Source organism: Aptenodytes patagonicus, chromosome 12 (assembly GCF_965638725.1).
Source record: "Aptenodytes patagonicus chromosome 12, bAptPat1.pri.cur, whole genome shotgun sequence".
NCBI lineage: Eukaryota > Metazoa > Chordata > Aves > Sphenisciformes > Spheniscidae > Aptenodytes > Aptenodytes patagonicus.
The window spans coordinates 1,266,959-1,282,445 of record NC_134960.1 but is presented as its reverse complement, the minus strand read 5'-3'; positions in this window follow the sequence as shown (position 1 = coordinate 1,282,445).

Genomic DNA, 15,487 nt, shown 5'->3' with positions numbered 1-15,487 from the left:
ACCCGTTCAAAAAAGGGGCTTTTTATACAAGAAATGCCACAGCAGATTTTTTTTTTTTTTCAGGGGCATGTTTACATTACAGATGAAAAAGCCTGTCTCATAATCAAATATGAACCAAAAGAACATGGCTTCCTAGAAGGCGTGCTTGTCTAGACAGCCCATCAGCAGCCTAACCACAGAACGGGCCCAATGGCAGCTGCAAAGCTGTCAAAACAGCTCCTTGTATAGTCTGTCGCTGAGCCATACCCGAAGCAAAGCCTCTGCGCTCGGTGGTTATCGTACAAAGATGGGGAACAGCAGAAATACAATGTATGAGGAAACTGCACTCTGCCACAGCCTGTTCGGACAGTTTCCTCAAAAATGAGATCACAACAGTGACTTGAGCTCATGAATTTCAAATGGCTGTCAATTATGTTTGGCAACAGGACCGCAAAAGCCTTCTTAAAAAAGCTTGAACTTAGTTATTAGATTCATTTAAGAGCCTTGCAATACTAAAGTGAGAGTTGTGTGAAAGTGTTTGCAAGCAGCAAAACACTTGAAATCCATCCTTGACTGTAATTTGGTAAAGATCAAGCATAAGGATATTTATTGGCTTTTCTGGAAACATAAATGTTTTAGGAAGGAAGGCTTGAAAAACTGCAGCGTGCTAAAAGCATGCTGTGCCTCCACCACTGTGCAAACACAATTTTGGTCTCTCGTTTGCATACCCGCCTGCAACGGGGAATGCTGGAACTGCTCCCCAGCTTGTGTGCTGGCTAATGACACAAGGAGGATTAGTTTTATAAGCACGTGCTACTTAACTGATTCTTTAAGAGCGCTCTCTCAGCCATGCTACTCTCCACCTAGCTTTTTTTGCTTATACATATGCAAAATATAGAGTGATTTATTCCACACCCTTCCCTCCTTTCTCATCCACCAAGTTCTGTGCAGTTTTTTAGCAAGTGATAGCAGCAGCCTGTGTTGAATTACTGAGTCTGTAAGAGTCTATTGAACTCATTTTTTTCAAATCAGTCTAAAAAACGTACATGCTGTTGAAGTAGGAGCATTTTTTCACCCCCCTTGTTGCCTTAATTCTGTTGGATGGCTTCATTTCAAAGTTCGTTTTGCTTATCTTTAATTCCCAGCTCCTATACCAGGACATCCCATTCCTCATTCTTTATCTGGAGTACAGCGGTTTCTTCATTATTATTTTCCTTCAGTAACGTTAACTCTCTGTAAGAGCTGAGCCCGTGCAGAGCTGCTTCAATAGTTTAACACACAACTTGGAGAACATTAAGCGATATCTGTGTTAACATCTTGTCTAATTCAGTCTCTTGTAAAATGTCTTTCTGTATCCCATAAATGTTCAATAATAGAAATGTGAGGTCAGGCACATGCAGTTTGGGGGCCCTGAAAAGGGAAATAAAATCACAAAACTACCTCTAAAAAAAAAATCACCTTAAACATTAGCAGGCAAGCAAATAAAGAGATCTCAGGGAATCTCTGTCGTATGTCCTGCACAGGTTTCACGGAACTGACTGCAGAGTAAATGACTTTGTTTCCTAAAAGCATAATATTAAAGAAAACAGTAAGGAATGAGAAGGACACATTGGGGCTGGAAAGCAGCCTGCCAAAAACCTCCTCAGATGTTATTCTCAGTGTAGTTCTTCAGCATCCCCCTCCGGTTTGAAACGAGGTTTGGACTGAAGGAACCTGAGGTGATGGCTGTTCTCAGGCCCATGGACAACCAAGAGCTGCCTAGTAATAGTGACTGGCTCGCAGCAGGCTTGGCACAGGCTTTGGGCAGGTTGGTCCACCAAGCCCTCGAAAATACCATTTCCCTGTTAACAGCACCTGGAAGTTGGGAAGTTGCACCACTTTTGAACACCCACATCCCTCCCAAGGAAAAATAACACTCCTGTATTCACAGACAGGGATTTGTGTCATGTCATGTCACAGCTGCAAAGATTTTCCAGACTTAGTCAGGTTTGAGTGATTTATTATTGATGAATTTAGGAGCAGTTTTAGCAGGCAGAGAAGTCTCCCTTTTGTAGGGAGACTGCAGATGCAGTCTACAAAGAAAGCGAGAAACTCAGACCCTGGGAGATTGGAGCTGCGAGAGAAGGCGATTAAATTCCCTTTATACTTAGTCATGTCCACGAGGAGGGAGGGATGCTCCAGAAGTTTCAGAAATATTAAAAGAACCTGGGTCCAGGCTCAGCAGGAACCTGTCACTACTTGCCAACTGGGTCACATAGGTCAGAGAGGATTTATCTCCATTTATAAACCTTCAAGATAACATGAAACAGCTTGTGAGGAGGATTCCTGTTTTATTTAAGTGTGTCCTCCAGCTGCTCCTTAGCAGGAGAGCTGCATTCCTGTGAATCCTGCCTGTAACTGATGCAGCTCTTTGCGTGACCAGAAATTGTAAAGAAATCCATGTAAGGGCGGACAGGCAGCATTGAATGCACAAAATCAGCAACATATTTTATATCCTGTTTTAAGGCAGAAAAAAGCCTGTGTCTGGAAAAAACTTTGTTCGCTCATCCAAAACTCGGATTTCAGCAGAGGACACAGCGATTGAGCTCGGTCCCAGGCACAGCCCGGGGTTGTAACCCCGGGCAGCCCCGCAGGGTACCTCCTCTTTGCAGAAGGGGCTGCACTTTCTAACGCTGTTGTTTCAAGGTGCAGTTCACACGCTGTTCCATTTTGTGTAAAAAGAGCCGTTTCCACATTAACTCTACGAAACCTGTTGCTTAGGTGACCGGTCATCAAGCACAAATAGCACTGACCGAAAGCAGCACCCCGGCACTCGCTGCCTGCCACCACCCGGCACCCGCTCGCAGGTAAGCATCGGAGGATCAACGGTGTGTTATTCACAGCAAATAATTTGATCAGCTCTAACTAGGAGACGTGCACAGATGGCAATATTACAGTGGTAGCTTAGGTGTAAGATGACAAAATATTTCCAGAAGCAGCACATAAAGGGATCTGGTGTTCCACCAAAAAGCTCCAGCTTAAAGAAATATCTACGGCTTTACTCAGAGGTTTGTAAGCGTCTTAGTGTAAGTTCTGCAGGTTTCCATGGACAGAAGTGTTTATGACAGCTGCATAAATCATAGAAGTAACTGGAGATATTACAATACTGAATCTGAGCAATGAGATATTTGACGTAGGTTTGAATGCCAACCATCGTATTTAATAACTACAGTGAGCCTATTTATTTCTCCAGCTTTCCCAGCATCCGTGGCAGTGCGCTCTACTGTTTGCGTGTGGAAAAAACTGCAGGTTTTTTGTAGACTATCAAAGCTGTTAGGCAGCAGATTAAATTATCAACCTCTAGTTTTGGCAATACATCAGAAATGTGAATATTTGTTCCTTATCCTTTTTCTCCCTATGGTTCACAATGCCGAGCTGGGGGCATGGCACGAACAGCTGTCTAAGTCTGTATAGACATGCGCCCTCCCTGGTGAAGCACAAAGAGAAGACATTTAGAACAAGAAGATAAGAGGGGCTGCCACATCCTTTAGTTATGTTTAATATTTCTGCACAGTCAAGAAACCACGAGGAAAGAAATTGCAACTAAGTTCTGGCAACCATCACTACTGTTGCATCCGTTTACAACATATCATTCAAATCCCTTATTCAAACCTTATTTTCTTAATCCTCTTGTTCTCATTCTGCTGGTACATACACTATCATTCTCATCGATATGTGGGACTTCTTTCTGTGGTTTACAAACCGGAAATTAATCTGTTTTCTCAGCTTCCCTTACCAGCATCTTGCCCCTTAAAACAGTGGTAACATCATCCCACTTACTGTAGGTAACCGCTGCAAATATCCACAGAAACAAAACCCAGGAGCAAAGCTTTTTTGGTAAATGGAACCGAATGATTCATGTCTCTTAAAGCTAAAAAAATTAAGAGGAAAATAAATTAAACACCTACTCAGAAATTAGAAGGTTTTAGGCCCTAGCAACAAAGCGCACGACGTGTTTTGATTTTAAAAACGTTGGGCTCCATCCCTCATCGGCACCGCTGGCAGACACGGACCCGGGCTGCCGCCAGCCCCGGAGGAGGGGCAGGGGCCACCAGCGCCGGTGCTGCTAGCAGTGGGACCAGCCACGGTGACTCACAGGGATGCAATCCCATCTGCTCTCCTCTGGGCAGTCTGCAGCGCTTGTCTTAAATCGCATTCCTCCCTCAAGCGGAGTTCAAAGGAGCCCCAGATTTTATAGCCAGAAGAGACTCTGACATTTTATGAAATACTGAGAAACATCAATGAAATTCCTGGCCATGCCGCAGCATCAGGTTGATCTCCACCTGGGACATCTGGTACACCTTCAGGCTAAACGTTGGGCAGAGGAGGTAGAGCGTGAAGAAGGGCTTGAGAAGACTCATCTGCTGCTCTAAACCCCTCCAGCCACCATTCATCTAAAAGATTTGCATTGATACTTCCTACAGTATGAGCATAAGAGCAGCCATTGCAGGTCACACCAACTCTCTGCTGTCCCTGCAGTGCCCAGGGTCTTTTGCAGAGACCCAGGGAAGGGTGGCAGGACAGGGCGAACCTGTCCACATCCCTGGGTCACCTGGATGGACACAGGGACTCTGAGCCAGAGTGAAGGCCTGTCTCTAATAGCCCTTGGGTTTTCCTTCCATCAAATTACCCAGATCTCTCCCAAATCCATGTCAGCCTTCAGTCTCCATGACACCCTCTGGGAAGAGGCTCTACAGCTGTAGAGCATGCTCTGAAAACACTCTTTAGTTTGCCCAAAACTGCTAGTTTTATTTGGTAACTCCTAGTTCTACAGTAAACACTTGGTGCCTATCAATCCTCTCCATGAGATTGGTGATTTTATAGACCTCTCTTGTATTCCCCATCAGTCATCACTCTTCAAGACTGAAAAGCCTTAACCTATTCAGATGTTCCTTAAAAAAAAAAAAATTACATAACTGTGGTCCTCAATAACCTCCCTCCATGCCTTTTTTACTTGCAGAGTCTCTTATTTAATATAGGAATATCTAAGATGCATCAGTGGCATAACCATGTTTTGCACGTTCTCTTCCTTTCCCTTCCCTCTGCATGTTTTGTGAGCACCTCTGAGCACTGAGTTGACATTTTTGTAAGACTATCTACTGTAGCCCTGAGATCTGGTCTTTTGGTTGAACTAGTCAGCCTAAATCAATGTATTTCTACAAGTCAGACTGGATTTCTTTCCCCTTTTACATTGACTTTACATTTATTTACACTAAATTTCATCTGCCCTTTCATCACCTAGTCATTTGGCATTAGGAGGACCTTCTGCACTTATTTGCAGTCAGCTTTTACCCTCACTAACCTGGTTAACTCAGTAACGTCAACAAACTTTGTCATCATTTTCAGATCAGGCATGTCTTGCACGGCGCGCTCACCTACCTTGCTGTTTAGAAAACAGCAGCGTTGTCAGGGTTAAAGTGTGTTGCTCCATTGCTGCAGCATAATTACATCAGCAGCAGTGAAATGCATACTCTGCAGATTTGTACCTCTTCTCCCAATGTCATTTCATTAATTAGACCTTACGTCACCACAGTTAAAATAGTTTTGTGAGCAGGCAAATGCATTGCTTTAAAAATAATTACATAAATTTTATCCCTTATTACATTTCTTATAGTTAAAATCTAGTGGTTTTAACTTCGCAGTAAGACATACCTTTTAAACTTTACTGCACTGTTTTGGCAATACACGAAATCAAATATTGATCTCTCTCCTCGTGTTCGATATCTTTTTTTATTGTCCATTTTAGGGATAGTATCACCTCTGCTCTGAAGCGGAGGAGGTGCTGCTCTGCCACCCATTGCCATGGAGGGGCTCTCGGCAAGGGCTCCCTCTCTTTGGGCTCACTGCGCAGCAGCATCACTGCGCAGCAGCAAAGGGAAGCGACGGAAGTCGCTGCCCCCGCTAGCACGCCGTTTGCCGTGGTCCCTCCAAGACAGCACGACCGACAGTCCGTTTCCTTTCCTTTATCCCTACAAACAAAATACTATCAGTGGCGGCAAGGTTCTTATTCTTTTTTTATGGTTGGATTATACAACCAAAAATGAATTTACATACATTATACTAAGCCAAAAGGGAAAAATTACAAGCAGACCTTGAATGAAACAGGATGTCTCCTAGTAGGTTAACAAAGATGATTCATTAGGGAGTAATTGAAGAGTACAGAAACATCTTTTTGCTAAATATTTTATTCCAGCTGAGACTTTAATCAAGCTTCTAAAGGACATCTCAAAGCTTCACAAGTTGCTAAAAAGATCTGCATAGGTAAAAAGCACTGCACTGAAAATAATTGGTTTTAAAATGTCGATAATGTAAATAAATGTTAATAATGTAAATAAATGTTTTCATTCTTAGCCTTTTCTTTTTTGTAAAGACAAATTTATGATGTTTGTAAGACTACCATACTGTGTTAGGAAAACCAAAGAGGTGAATAATGAAAAGATAGCAATTTAAATAAGTAACAAAAGCAAAAAGCAGACTATTTATGTCATTATCAATCTCATATCAACTCTCATAACCTAGCAATATCCCAATTTCTGCCATTCTGTGTAAATTCCAATTGTTCTGAATGAACAGAACATGTTTTACCATTAGGACTGGATGAATTTTTACTGGTTGGTGAACCGATTCCCGTGAATAGCCATACTTCAATTTTAAACCTATGAGCAATTTAGTACACGCCACAAAAAAGCTGTATACATCAATGAATAACAATAATAGTATTTAATATTTACCTAGCTCTTTACAAAAGCATGCAGCCTGAATCTCAATTACACTGTCCTCTTGTGCACCACTCTCCTAAAAGCTTCATTTTCACTCCTTCAAGATTCCCTAAGAATGTGAAAAGTCTTAAATGAATATCAGTTCCTAATCTTTAAAGCAATTTTCAAACATTAATATTTTATTATATATACCGAGTAATCTCACAAAGCAATGAGAAGAGCTAGGGTGAAAAAAATCCAATCTTGGCCAGGCTTTGGGAGAGTGAGGGCTGTGTCACACATGGGCAGTGCTAATGGGGAACCAGGAGCACCACTATTACCCTGACAAATTCTCAGAAGAGGATTTTGAACCACCACAGACTCGGAGAAAGAAGAGCAGAACCTGTTCAGCTGGTCGTAGCACAACGGGAGGCTACGGCAGAGTCATGGGGATGTCTGTGGGCACTGGCCATGACTTTCTCAAGCTTGAGGCATCCTTTACGGGATTTGCATATTTAACACACTTCTTATTGCATGATGAACCTAATCACCTAATTTCCATGAGTTGACACCATGTTTTAATCTGACAAGTCAGTGCTGGCCAGCCAGCAGCCCTTTCTCCAAAAACCAGGATAGGTCTCAAAGGCAACACAACTCTGGCAGCTCCCTTATCCCCTTCAGGTAACTACTTCTGAGAGCTTTGACCAGTTATCTGGAAGATGCAATCTTTTTCACCACTTCATGTTTTGTATATAAGGTTATTTTATAGTGCCTTGCTCATAATTCAAGTGATAGTCTTCATGATTCAATTTCCTAGTTTCCTCACAAACATGTTACTTTTCTTCTCTTAGAGGCAAGACCTGCTCCCCGCTCTTTTGCCATGTCCAACCATCTCATGACAAATGGGATGGTTTCATGTTGAACACCTTCCTGCTGCAGCAGAGCAGTTCATGATCAGGCTGCCACCTCCAGCACATCTCACCATCGTCATGTCCAAGACTGCAATTAAACAGTAACCACACATACGACAAGAAACAGGAGGGAAGCGTTTACGCGATAGAAGTGTAGTCAAAAAAGTACGTGGAGGTAATTGCTTAAAATTATTAGAAAATCTAATGCAGTACAACAGCTACAGAGACTCTCCCAACCCCGACACGTTCCTCAGCAGGGGCTGCATTGACTGGATCTACTCAAGCTGAGCAGCGTTATGCTAAAACCAGCCAAAATTACTTCTGGCACCAGAGTCATGTGCCCCACGGACAGACAGTAAGACAGGCACACAAACTGAGCACGGCTGCAAGCGGGAGAAGCACTCAAGAACAGCTGGTGTGTCTCCATTGCTGATATGTTATGCTCTGCCTGAATGAAAGTGCTTTCAGTCTGACCCTTTTCACTTTTAAATTGTTTATACAAAATTATCTGTCACAAACAAAGCAATGCAAAGACAAATGTTAGGACGTATGGATCTGAGAAATCACCTCATTCTGAATTCACAGATAGAAGCCCAAACTCTCCTTTAAAAAGGAACAGAAAAAAAAATCTGGCCCAATGAAAACCTAAAAACAAATCAGCATGAACAATTCTGAAATCATCGTCAAGCACAAAGAAATTCCCTGGTCAGAGCGCTTCTCATCCCACCTTTCAGCCCTAGGGAAACCAGACCTTCCTGAAGCCAGGGTACGTTCTGTTTTTCAGAGAATACATGCATCTTTTCACGTTATTTTCATGGCTTTTTTTTTTTTTTTTTTTACAGAAAAGTTTGAATTCTCCACAGGTTTTAGATATGAACATGCAGAATTACTTCCCCAGAATTGAATCATTAGCTTTTATAGATCCAGTGGCAACACTTTAAAATAATGACCAAGCCATTATTCATTCCCATGACATTTATTTTAATAACATTAATCATAATGAACTCATTTGGTATTAATGTAGGTGTCATAAGGCCTTCTATAGAATTCCTAGGGCATTAATTTGCTGGGCCATTATTTTTATTTTTCTAAAAGTTAATCTAACTGTGCCTGAAAGGTGCTGGGCTGGCAGAACCTGGTAAAGAGTTCTGTTTACCCAGGGAACAAACATAAATCACTTCCTAAAGCGTAGATGCTTTTTGGCTGGATTTTGATGGGATATGGGGCCAAGAATCATTTCCCTTTCCAGTGCCCAGCCGAGCAGCAGGACCCCGGGCACCTTGTTCCATCCCCACGCCGCTGCTCTCCACGACTGAGCAAGGTGTCCTGCCTCCGGGTCTGCTATTGCCTCCGGGCTGGCGAGAGCACCTGGGGACCTCGAGCCCAGCACGGCTCGTGGCATTCAGATGCCACCGTAATCATAACAACTATTTTATAAGTAAGTATATTCATAACCCTTTTTTCCCAGGCATGGACATGTTGCCAAGGAACTGAAAAATGGTGCCAAATCCTGTACCTTTGCAGGAAGCTGTAAAATGAACCTCTTCTTTCTTTGGGCTACTTTTTAATCAAGCATCTTGTGTGGAATCAAAGCTGTAAGATGTTATCTAAAGAGTATACCCACGCTTGCAGTAGTCATTGTCTTAAAAAGATAAGCAACGCAGCTGATCTGGACTCTTTATTCCCTAATCCAAACACTGCCTAATCCATAAATATTTGTGTTTCAAAGCTCCTCACATTGCCAGGAGTTAGCAGGGAGAAGAAAAAAAAACCCCAAAACATACTAGACTTTTAAACTGAAGACTAGAAATTCTGAGAGAGAAACCGTCTCTTTAGGTAAATCATTTTTTCTCTTAAAGGAAAAGCAATCACATTTTGACCTGGTTCTCTAAAGAGAAGCATGTAGCCATCTGATGATGGAAAGCTCAGTCGGCATTCGCATCTCAGAAACCCAACACGGGGACCTGGGTAGAAGAGATAAATTAGGTAAAACCACAGAAAGAATCCCCTGGTACTGCTGAAGTCTCTTCAGCTTAATTTTAATTCGACAGCCGTGTGCCCCTCAGATGACAGCTCCTTTGAGGTATAGCAGAGCAATGCAATAATATGAATTCTGGCTCCTTTTTCTGCTTTATGGCACATTTTAAGAGAGAGTTTATAATCACCCACATCTTTAAAATTCTTGGATTGTCATAGTCTTGGAGAAAATACCTGAAACATCAAGCGGTAATGCATTAAAAGACTGGTTTTTAACTAGAAAAAAGATTAAATGTGAAGAGAAAGCAGACTACAGATTTTTCTGTGATGACAATCTCAATTTTGGCAGTTACCAAAAACACTTACATGGTAGCAGAAACAAGTTTAACACTTACTACAGCTTTTGCAGTTGTGGAATTAGTGTTGCACAGACAAGACCTACTTTTACAGCACACCGCATATTATCTTAGACAGTTTACAATCAGAATATTTTCAGTTTTATATTCCAAGCCTCTGCAGAAAGAACTTTCCAGTAATAACACAGTGAATAAAATGCCTACATAATCCTGGAATGAGTCAACCTGAACGCAGCAGATAATAATACAGGAACCCAGACTGTTCAGTAGTTAGACCGCAATCCGTTTTCTACCTGTCTCTGAATAGGCATGAGAAGAGAAAGATGCTCGACAGTTAGACATCGCTGATGCCTATCACAGAAGTGGGGACGGCTCTGTACGCAAATACCCGTGTGAGTTACGGTTCAGTGATTTTCCGACCAGATGAGATCAGTCCTGGTCCCTGTGAACAAGTGGAAGGGCTACGAGCAGCCGGGTAGCGCTTTAATTTGTGCTCCAGCAGAAGCCACTCTCAAGGAACAAAATCCCCCAGCAAGGATGCCCGTGGAGAAACCGCGCCGGGGCAGGACTCAACGACAAGCTCTATTTCTGGAAATGGGATAGGCAAAGAAAAGAAAAAGAGGAGGGCGGGGGGAAAAAAGCCATGCTTTCTCTGCAGCTTGTTGGTGATCTGAAGCATCCTTTCATTTGGGACTATCACACTGAGTGTGACAAATTTACACCTGCTCTTTCATGCCAGTCTGCTCGATGCCTGAGGAGTCAATTTAGCTAAATGCACCAGGCAGAGGATAAAACTGGGTCTGCAGAAGGAATAACAGCTATTCTCTTTTCACATTGCAGCTGTAATATGCTCTTTGCAGGCAGGTGTGAGCTTTGCTTAGGGTAACAGTCACACCAAGAGGTCAGTTCAGCACAGAAATTAGCCACAATGTGGTACACCCCCCTTGAGTACACACAGCCACCCTGGTCCAGCGTGTTCTCTACCAGCTCGCTGCATCACCCGTAAACCCTGTACCCCAGTACGAGGGCAGGCCCCTTGCTTGGCAGCCCCGATCCAAGTCATCAGGTTAGGAGCAAGAAATTGAAGCACATCAGACCCAAAAGAACAGAATTCAAGGAAAGGGGGGTGTCAGGAGCAGCCTGCCTCGCTGCCGCTCAGAGCCAGCCGGTCAAGGGATGCTAACGAGCATATTTGTGCGTGCGACGTCAGAATAACTCCAGTCGTGCGTTTACGAGGTTTTCTCCAATTAGATTGAGAAAATGATCTCACCTAACACCACTTCTTTCAGACCTACAGCTTTTCTCCCACCTATGGAATACTTTATCATATTACATTCGTTAAACTGCTCTAAGCCTCAGCACCAGTTACTGTAATTGCTGCAGGCTACCATGTTTCCTTTCTCCTAACTTTCTGTTAAACTATGACTTTTACCACAAATTTATTAGCAGACATTTTATATACAATCTCATGTTTCAGGGGTTTCAGCTTACATAAGTGCTATTTTACGCTTACCACACTATATTTTATCTAACAGCAATAACATTTGCACAAAGACGACACTCGCATCTCTACTACAATGCATATTTAAATTCTGTAAAAACAAGGCCCATTTAATGTATTCCTGCAAAGAGAATTGTTAACTTCTGATTAAACCTGAGCCACAGGTGCAGCAGCCTGTCTTCCACTTCTGCTTTCAGCCCACACAGGCACTCCGTGGGGGCATCCCTCGCACACCTCCCTGCAAGCTTCAGAAAAAAGGTGTTCGAATATCTGGAGGGCTGCTCTTGGTCTCCGGGCCACCTCCTCCTCCCACGCCTGGAGAGGGGACGGGAAGCCTCTTGTACCGTTCAAAAAGTATTTCTTTATTACTTGCTTCCTGTCTTGCTCAAGTACCAGGTCTTTAATCTAGGCTATAACAGAAAGACAAAAGAATAAAGAAAACCTGCAGCTTTTTTGGGGAAAAGAACAAAGCCAATAATATTTTTTTATATATATAAAAAAGATTTAGCTTAAGTTTGGGGTATTTCATTATTTCCCTTAAGATTGGTTGTTCATTCACTAGTACTGTTAACAACAAAGACAAACAGCATCACTGGCAGTGCCAGGCAGGATACCTTTTTCACTTTGCTTTACAAATGATCAAGAAATAATGAGAATAACTTAAGCATTCAAATCTCAAGACTTTTTTTCAAGGCATAAGAGAAGCATATTTTACAGATGTGCAGGCCTGAACTTTACAATACTGGACTCTGATATAATCTGACACTTGCTTATGAAAAAAAGATAAAAAGATAATTGAGTCTTAAGAAAGTCTTTCAAAAATGGAAAGACACTTTGAAAGGAAGTACTGAAACATTTCATTCAAAAAAAGGTCGAAATGGGATGTTTGACATTACTTGCGTTTATCATCTCCTTGGTGCCTTCACCCTCTTAGACGTTAAGTTTTCAGCAATGACAACATGATTACACAAAGCATTTTAATTTCAGCTGATCTGCACTTTGGCAGAACTGTTCATCAGTTTTTCCAGCCAGCTCTACACATATAAAAAAATTTTAAAAGCTACCTTTGTGCTATGTCATATGTAGAACAATTACTACTAAATCTATTACCACTTCAATTTCTAGCTTTTGGGGAAGAGTTCTGGAGACCTGTGGAGTCCATGAGCACGTTTCCACATGCATGATGACAAAAGAAGCATCATTAACATGCCCACATCATGAAAACATTAATGTATAGTTCTTCTATTTGTTAGGATATGATGTATGAGAATATTTTATTAGAGAAGCTTCAAAAATAAAACCATCATTAAACAAATCATAGGCTGAAGAATTGATGTAAAAAAATTCATTAGTGTATACTAAGCAATGAAAGTTTCTGATTTACATCAATTTCTTAGCTTCAATTACTTATCTTTTCATCAGTACTTGCCATCTCAGTGACACCACCTATTCCTCTATCACAGACAGCCAGAAAAAAATCATCATCTGTTTTTTGGACATTTCTTCTTCTTAACAAGGCTTAGAAGAGAAAATACTAGTGTCAGAGTAGTTATTCAGGCATCCTCACAAATTTTTTGATAGGGGAGATGAAATTCCAAGAGCAAGCAAGTTTTAAAATATGCTCTCATATTTTGGCAATGGCATTTGAAATCAATATTTTCCATTACCTCTATAAACGGTGACGGAATGTAGGGTAATGTTTCAGCTGCTAATATCTTACAGTCTGATCTATACAGAATATCTACTTTTTGTGGTCCGATTGCATTGATTCCTCATTCAACATACAAATGAGGCTATGAGTTCATTAAAAAAGGGAAAAACAATTGCACGGTAGTTTATACTTGTCACTCAAGCGACTGAGTTAGATTTCAGCGAACTTACGGGTGAACAATAATTAGGAGCATGTGCACGCTTGTCTTCGACAGCTGCATAAATCTTTCTATAAAACCTGTTCCAGGTTTTCTCTAACCTTAATGCCTGAAACACTGAAATAGCGTCTCTTGGCTGCAGTAAAAAAAACAAGAGACGCCCCCTCCAAACCCAGCACACCTAACAATGCTCCAGAATAAGTTTTCCTGACTTTCTCTCGCCAGCCACCTTCAGTGAAAACACAGCAATGCAGTGCTGCCTGCAATGCCCCTCCGAGTGATTTCTGGAGTCAGAGGGTGGAAGAATATTTTCAACAAAAGCATAAAGCACAGATGAACATGTCAGTCCTTCTCTTCTGCCTGTTCGAGAAATGTTTTTCTTGTACAACTGTGAGCCTGAAACATCGAAGATTGGGAACCTGGAATTCGTTTTTCTATTTTAGGGCCATCCACAGCATTATACAAACAGCCAGAGAAATCATACAGCAGGGAAGAACAATCAATGAGGGACTAAATTCATATTACAATTGTCACCTAGTATATATCCAAAGAAAAGAAAAGCCTCCTACTGCTGACAACGATTCAGATGGCTTGCGCTTGTGGTTGGTGATTTTGCTCATTAAGATTCCTGTTTATGTACCTGGTAAGAGGAGAAGTGTGGCTCAAACGGCCTCTACCAGAGCACTTTGTGAACAGCTCTTACAAACTGCCAGGCTCAGAGAACGTCATTATCAAATACGAATTTTGCTCTCGGGCAATGCAGTGCAGGAATCTGGTGGCCTTCCCATCAGTACTGCTTGATACAACCACAAGGAAAGTAAATCCTGCAACTTCAAGGTACATCGCACACAGGTTTTAAGCATCATAACAGGAAGCTGTTAAACTGTCAACTCTGGATGAAAAAAAGCCTATTTTTCACTCTTGGAATGAAGAGATGACATACCAGTGGGATGGATGGATGTCTGAACCGAGATTTCAGGAAAGGCAGTTCATTTTCCAGGGCCTGGGCATTGACCTCTGATTTGAAGCTGATGTCTGTCAATCCTGTTAGAGGCTTAGACTAGTCTAATATTTAATGGGATTTAGATCTTTTGAAAATTCCAACCCCGATATGCTCATGCTGAACCCTCAAAAAATACCAGGTAGGAACAATCTCTCTCATTATAGAGCTACGCTATTTTGGATTAACAAATCAGAGGGGAACACCCAGAAATCATTACCAATTTTGTACCCTTCATTGCTGTAGGAATAAGGACACCAAATTTTAAAATTACAGCAACCTGGAAGAACAACTTGAGACAAACCATCAGTACATAACGAACGCAGCCGTGCCATTTCCAAGGCTCTGCATGAAAGTGAAAGAGATGCACTAGGTACATTTATGTCTTGCACTACGGGAGTTTCAGTATACTCTGGATAGAAGACTCCCAATACTTTTAAAAACTATGTCCTTGAAAAGGTAATGACTATGTCAGGCAATGAAGTTAAAATAAGAAATGTGAAAGTAATAAAACACCATCCATAAGTCGCAGCAGGTGTCCAACCTTTTCACCTGCTGACATGCCGAAGTGTCTTTTTTTTCCAGAAGATAAGCTGAGAGATGACTATTCTGGAAATTACATTTTAGCTCCAATGAATCACATTTTCCAGCTTGAAGTCACTCACAGTGAAATTACTATGTGCCCGAGGACTCTTCATTTCCAGAAATAATGCTTGGAGTGGCGGGGAGAAAATATAAGGCTCCAGTGGCTCTAGGGAGCTATTTAGATGTACCTCAAAATCTCCCCCAAAAGACTACAATCATCCTTGTATTTTTAATTTTCCAAAGACTTTAGCAAAGGAAATTTGTGCTCCCCTTTAAAATGTTACCCCACAGAAAATTATAGCCTTCTCCCAGCCATGAACTATCCAAAATCATCTGAGAAGTAATACGGTGCATCTGTCCTCTCTTGCTAGCTATGATTTATTCAAAAATAACTCCATCTATTTTATTCCTCCCATCCACACAGCAATCACCTAAAGCATCCTTAGCTCCTTCCACGGCCTCCCCATCCGTGCTGGTTTGGGTCCCACAGCAGAGTCTCTGTCCCACCTCGCGCAGCGGCATCCCCAGCAGCGTTCCCGCCAGCTCCCTCCGCAGCACGTCCTCCCAGAGGTG